Genomic DNA, 7,040 nt, shown 5'->3' with positions numbered 1-7,040 from the left:
GTGTGTGTGTGTGTGTGTGTCTGTTGGGGGGGGGGGAGGGAGGGAGGGAGGGAGCGCGCGGGCGGGCGGGCGCGCGCGCGCGGGGCGGGGGCGGCGGGGGGGGATACCCATAGGCTGAGGGGGAGCGGGGCGGCGGGGCGCATGCGCGGTCGGGCGGTGGCCTCGCTCCCCGCCTCTCCCTCCCTCCCACCCCACCCGCTCTTCCCCCCGCCCTCCCTTCGCCGTTCACCTCAGGCTGCGGAGGGGAGCGCGGAGCGCAGGTGAGGCGGGCGGCCGGGGGGGGGGGCGCTGCGCATGCGCGGAGCCCGGCGCCCCGCGGGGCTCAGGTGAGGCGGCGCGCGCGCGCGCGCGGGGCCCGGTGCGCGGCGGCGCGCGGGGGGGGGGGAGGGAGGGGCGGCGCGGCCGACCGACCGACCGACCGTTACTCCGCCGCGCTAATTAGCGAGGCCGCCCTAATTGCAGTCAGCTGAGCCGGGCAAGTCGTGGCGGGGCGCTCCGCCGCGCTGCGGCCAACCCCGGCCCACGCCTCGCCCCGCGTCTCCGCTGCCGGCCTTAGGCCTGTTGCCGCCGTCGGCGTAACGGCCATAACGGCTGCCGGGCCTCGCGCCTCCGTCAAACGGGGGGGGGGGGGTGACGGCTGCGGCCGGGGCGTCGCTGAGCTGCCCCTGCGGAGCCAGGTAAGACCTTGAGAAAGGCCCCGTCAGCGAGGCCCGGCCTGCCTTGCTGTTAGCGTTGTGCCAAACCCCAGCTCTCACTCGTTCAAACCTCCTTCTCCCCCTCAAATACTAATAACTACTTAGCTCTGGCCTGTGGTTTCGTGCTTACACCCACCTGCAAGGCCCGGGCCTGGCGTGTGAGAAGGCAGAGGTGACAAGAAGTTTAAAAATGGGTTTTTGCTGGTCGAGCCCAGCGCTGGCAGCGGGTCGGGGGCTCGTGAAAGGGTGCGGGGTGGGTCAGGGCTGCTTCTCTCTGGGCTGGCAGCGCCGGTAGCTTCCCTTCTCCTAGGAAGCTACAAAGCCTACTCCATAGCCTTGAAAACCACTGCTGAGCGCTGTGTAGGAGGGAAGAGCACTGCTGTGGTTTAGGTTTGGCGGCTGTAAAAGAATTAGCAAGAGTAGCAGAAACAGGAAAAGGGGGAAGGGCACTAGCCCTGTTCTTATAGCGGTAGCTGCTGCCCAGGGACGTCAGGAATCTGTTCTTGTGCCATGCTGCTTTGACTGCCTCCTCTCAGACTCACCTTGCTGCCCTGGCCCCCTTTCTTGTCCTTCGTCCCCAACCCCGTCTTTGCTTCTGTTTTGTTTCTGCATCTGCTGTGTTTGCTGCAGATGGCCTCTTAACACTGGAGGGCCCTTGGTTTGAGGTTCTACAAACAGTCCATCCCCCACTGCCTGCAAATGTATTTGCCCTGCTCTCGATTACTGAATGTAAAACCCAGAGTTGAGCTCCCTGCGCGGAGTGAGGATTGGGACTGTCAAGAGTTCACTATCAAATAAAAGGGGCAGTGTAGACAGGAGGAACCCCATGGTGGGATGAGAACAATGTTGCCAGCTTTCTTCCTTGCCCCAACAACCCCTGCTGTGGGGGCATGGGAAAGGAGCAGAGCACGGTGCACTTTGCTCTGACCAGCCCCATGGGAGCTCTTACTAGCTGGTCCAGTTCAGAGCAGGCCCCAGGCTGTTCTAATCTCTGCTGGGACTGTGTATAGCCAGAGCGGGAAGGGGCAGCCAGAGGAGACCCTGGGCTTTGAGAGAATCAGCACTGCTCCACCTTAGCTCAACACCCTCACGCAGTGCAGCTTCTTGAGAAAAATGGAGAGAGGATGTCAGGGGATGTGGTGCTGCTGCTGGTTAACTGTGTATGTTCTGAGGGATGCTGCGTAGCTGAATTTCCCACGTGCTTTAGAAGTTGAGACGTGAAGAGGGCAGGAAAAAAATGCTGGGGACCTTTTGCTTGGAAGGTGATTGAACGTGATAGTGATGAGTGACAGATCCCCTCTTCCAAATATGGGATTTTAGCAGAATGACAGCTGAGGGGACACTGGAAACCAATGGGCACCCTTGTCTGAAGGAGCACAGATGATCAGTGAAAGCTATCAGCTATTTTGCCACCTGCACAAAGGCAGCAGCCACTGCTGGTGTCTGTCCATGGGACAGGAGTAGGCCAGTGCCTTGATGATCCCTTCCTCCAGCATGTGAGGAGAGCATTTGGTGTCCTGGTCTGTTTTGCTGCTCTCTTCTCTGAGGTTGTGCCTGTGGTTTTCTAACCTGCCTTCCTTACCCTGAGCTTGTGGCATGAGATCCCTTCATACTGAAATGGCAACTGGAGGATTGCAGGGGCCTGTCCTGTGAAAGGTGCTCAGTGTCATCAGCTTCAGATGATGTCAGCAAGGTGATTTTCCTCCCCCCAAATACAAGCTGTGCAGAGGTTAAAAGGAAATGTGGAGTGCCACTTTCTCAGTGGTCACCAGGACTGTGCAGGGGGAGAAGAAAAAAAGGGACCAAGTGCAAATATCCTTGGAGTCTGAAGGGCTTCTAACATGATGAAACCAAAGCGTGGTCCTGCTGTGGCCCATCAGTGTCGGTGGTGGCTTAGGGAAGAGGCCATCGCAAAGGAGCGTGACTCTTTTTAGCCTCGCTGTGTGGTTCGGCTCCTGAATGCCCAGATCACCCTGCAGTCGCGCACTTTCTTCCCTGGTGCTTGGCTAATGGAGAGTGACAGCTCTTCATGCCAGCTCCCAGGGAGGAATCCAGCTGAGAGGTTGGCTGTGGCACTCAGCCCTGTTCCCACGAGGGAGCCTGCTTCACCTATTTACATCCCTCTCTTTGATCTAGCTTTTGACGTGAAAAGACATGTCAGCCAGGTAGAGGGAAACAAAACAGAATGCAGCAACAGCTCCACATCTCTCTCTGCTCGCACATGATCTGCTCCCTAGTGCACACCTGCTTCACAGCCACAGATCCTTATCACCCCTCTGATTTCCTTGCTGTCATCTCTGCTTTCCTTTCACTGTTGTATAACTTCTAGAGGCAACTTCCTGCATCTTGTTGCCTGCTCATAAGATCCTGTGGCATCTTGGCCCCCTTTCCCTGGCATTCCCCTTGTCTCTGAAATATAACCAGTAAGGGAAATGCCCGCATGCTTCCTCCTCGTTGCATGCAGTGGCAGAGACGGGTGATAAATATCTTCATTTTCTGCCCTAAACTGTTGCACTGTTTCAGCAAGCAACTGTTGCAGCTCACTCTAGAAGTAGCTGCAATTCAGCATAGGTGAATGCTGAGAGCATAGGTCTCTACGTGCCTCTCTAGAAACAAGATCTTTTCCTGCAGAGCAGCTTAGAACTTTTCAGGGTGAAAAGTAAAATAAAAGTATGAGTATCTGCTGGGCCAGAGGCCTCAGAAACACTAGGATACAGCATTACTTGGCTTTTTTTTCTTTCCTAGAGAAATAGATGTTCTAAACTTGCTAAGAAAGCAAATTTAACATAGAAGAGTATTGCTGAGATGCAGCTAGTTCTGTGGTGGAGATAACCACTAGCAACAGCTGCAGAAGAGTGTAGGAAGGGGAAACTCGAACAGAAATGAGCTCTCACTTTTATCAGCAGTTAATTTTCTTGTGTGGGCAGTGTTCTTGGGTTTGTAAAGCTAGGCGTTCCTGAGTGACCCCTGGCTATTTCATATGGCTTTCAGGTAGTAAACCTGGGCTGGAATCCTCTGGTTCTGGAGATGTCTGCCCAGTTTGAGGGCTGCAGTCCTATGTGAACTGTGCTGCTGTGGGATGGGACACAGTTTACAAGAGTTCTCTGCTTTATTCAGGCAAGGATGATTCTCTGCTGTCAACAAAGATCATCTGAACTCCTGCTCTGATGATTTCTTGGGAAACTCTTGACACCCAGTGAGCCAGATGAGAGCCAACTGACTGAAGAGAATGCATTTCAGGAGGAGAATGAGAGCAAGATCTCTGTGCAAAAGGATTCCTTCCCTTGTGAGTGCCTAGTGATAGCTTGGGAAGAGGACAGCGTCCATGTACACACGTATTCCAGGCAGAACAGAAACAGCTTCTTGGGTTGGTCATCTGAGTCCACAGTACGTTGAAAGGTTTTTTTCTGGCAGCTGGCTTCAGGGTCACCAGCTTGCATAAACTTAAGCATCAGCTTAACTAAAGCAGTCATCAAGGAACTGCTGTCCTTCCTGTTCTGAGAAAGGTTCCTGTTCTAGCCGTTTCTTTCCCCACAGACAACAAGACGGGCTCCCTTCCTGCTGTCCTACGTGTGTCCTCCCACTCTGCACCACAGCAGGTCGGCAGTGAGAGGTGACTTTTGGTGGCTTGCTGCTGCTGGTGACAGGGCTGGCACCCAGGTCCAGGTGAAACAGTGCTAGCCCTTCTCCACATGCTTGATGTTTTGCTGAGGCTGCCATGATGTAACCGTTCTATGTCGAGAACAGCCTGAACTGACTCAGTGCCGAGGAGCTTGTGAGAGTATGGTTGCAATCAGGACTCCTTCCCTGATTGCAGGGAAGGGCCCTTGGAGCTGGGTGCTATGCAGGGACATCGCAAGGAAAGTCCCTGCCCCAACTAGGAAAACAAACAAGGTTGAGAAAATAAACTGAGGCACAGAGAGGGGTACTGACACCTTGCTGACCATATCTGCAACCCAACCAGTTGACTTTCGGAGCAATGCTTTATCTGTTAGGCATCCTGCTATGTCCTGCAGGATTCAGGGCCCTCTCAAGCAATGGGAAAGGAAGCAAAAGGAAAACAAAGGGCTTTTCCTGCTAACCCTTGTCACAGGAAGCCCTATACTGTCTGAGGGAACCACCACCACTGAATGTAGAGGATCTGGCCTTGAGACTGTATCAGAGCAGAGTGGAAGTTCAAGCAGAGGAAGTTCCCGTGCCTATTGTCTCTTCTCCTCTACTGATCCACGGTAAGGCCGCAATTAAAGATTAACTGCCTCCAAATAATATTGCAGAGTTTACGTCTACCAACATCGCCTCCTGAGCAGCAGGATGTAGGCAGAGTTGACAGGCAACAAACAAGCATCTGAGAAGCAGAAAGCAGATGGAGGTACCTTCCAGTAAGGTAACAGTAGCCTTAACTCTGCCCTTCTGAGAAGACACACTCAACCCTCCCTGACATATTTTAACACTTCAAGCATCTCAATGCTGGGGGGTTCTTCAGAGACACAGCATTGACAGCTGGATGTTACAGGGCCTTGTGCATTAAAGGCCCAGGCAAGGCAGCAGCAACAGCCTTGTATAATACAGAAAAACCTGACAGATCCATGCATAACTTTCTTTGGGGTGCTTGGGGCAGGGTGGTAACATGACTGTATTATCAGAACCATCTGCATCGGCCTCCTCATGAAATCATTCCACAGAAATTAAGAAATCGCCTTTGTTTTGTGCCTTTTTTTTTTTTAATTGCAAAGTAAAACACAGATTCTGGGCTACAACAGTTGAATAAGAGCAGGGTGGGAGCAAGGGAAATTCACAGAATTGGGCTCTTACTCTATTTGCTGCCTGTTTCATCAGCTTTGGCTTATGCTATAATATCAGGGGGTCTCCTCAGTGGACTGCCTACAAAGGGGAAGTTTTAACATTTGTGCTGGGATAACTCTTAAATGGAAACATCACCATAGCATGGCCTGAGGACATTTCTATTCCTGTGTTAAGAGCACTTCTGCTCAGATCAGGATCAACCCTTATCAAAGTAGTGCAAGCGCAGGTCCTTATATCTTGGCTGGAGTCTCTTGGTGAGGAATGAACTGGTTTAACTGGAGTTTTTTCCATTCACACCCAATCTTCCAGCATAGTTTTTTGTGTAGAAACTTCCCTCTGGGTTTGAAAAGTACCTGGGGAAAGTCATGTTTGGGAGGAAGATGCTTTAGGTGACAGAAACATGAAGCCTCAACAGAGCCTTATTTACCAGCTTTGCAGAAATGGCATTATGAGACTCATCCCCATGAAAGACATGTTTGAATTAATATCTCCAGAATAAACTCACCTTGTTCAGGCTTAACCCATGCTTCCTTCCTGTTCTTGCCTCTGTTGCGCGCAGGAGTATTTTTAACCTGCTGCTTCGGAGGCATCCTGCACGCATGCTTTCCTAGCCTCCTCCTGCCCTTCCTGCCTTGCTGCCCCGTTCCCCTGAGCTGCACAGTACCAGTGACCATTCATCTTGCAACAGGCATCTCCCCCTGTTTTCCATGTTCTGCACTGCCCTCCAGTTTGGGCACTCAGTTTTCCCATGCTCAGTCACAGCTTTGGCTTGTCAAAGGTCAAGGTTAGCTCACTGCAGATTTCTGACCTGCTCCAGATCAGCATTGTTTGCAGATCCAGTGCACGAGCCCTAACACTGGTTTTACACCAGCAGTTGAGCTCAGCCTCAGGAGAGGGCCAGGGTTTGGGGCTTGGTTATGGGCCCTGCTGTATGTACTTCTAATTTATCACAGAGTGTCACTTCACTGCCACAGTGACATGCAAGAGTCATGTCATAGCCATGCAGAGAGGCAGTAATGATGCTTGCCTTGCAATATGCTGCAGAACATTGCATGTTCACACAAATCTCAGTTTGAGACCGTTACCTCTCATTGTAATATTTGCTTAAAGAGTTGGTCCTCATTGCAAAGAGGGTTAAGCTACTGCCCACACTTTTGAACGGTTAGCTGTGGTGATGCTTTTTACTCAAGTGGGATGGGTCCTATGGGTGCTTCCCACTCTCTCTAGTTCCTCTCCTTTCTGGGGAAGCGTTCAGCAAGAAATAGATGCCTACCCCGCCAGGTCCCTTCTCCACAGATTTGGTTTTTGTTGCTTTTTATGAGTAGGAAAAGTGAACCTAGCATAGCTGTGGTGAGCGTGTGGTTAAAAGAAGTATCCATTGTATTTTTCTAAAGACATTGGCTGCTTCATCTTCTCTGGAAGGTTGTTATGCATCTCCTAGCTGGGGTATACTTATGTCCCCCATCACTCACCCTGCTACCCCTCTGCCTATGACAGTCACTCCCTGTTTTACCAAGTAGAAAACCCAAAGCAGAGTCGATC

The 7,040-nt window shown here is 52.1% G+C and overlaps 1 long non-coding RNA gene across 1 annotated transcript; it reads left to right on the top strand.

The window, feature by feature from the left end:
- The first annotated feature begins 118 nt into the window (after positions 1-118).
- Positions 119-6,018, top strand: LOC104144332 (uncharacterized). Its single transcript, XR_011136271.1, has 3 exons — positions 119-260; positions 3,813-4,082; positions 4,233-6,018. It is a non-coding gene; the product is annotated as an uncharacterized lncRNA (long non-coding RNA).
- Positions 6,019-7,040: the final 1,022 nt, after the last annotated feature.

This window comes from Struthio camelus, chromosome 25 (assembly GCF_040807025.1).
Source record: "Struthio camelus isolate bStrCam1 chromosome 25, bStrCam1.hap1, whole genome shotgun sequence".
Classification (NCBI taxonomy): Eukaryota; Metazoa; Chordata; class Aves; order Struthioniformes; family Struthionidae; genus Struthio; species Struthio camelus.
This window is presented reverse-complemented; position numbering and strand designations above follow the sequence as displayed.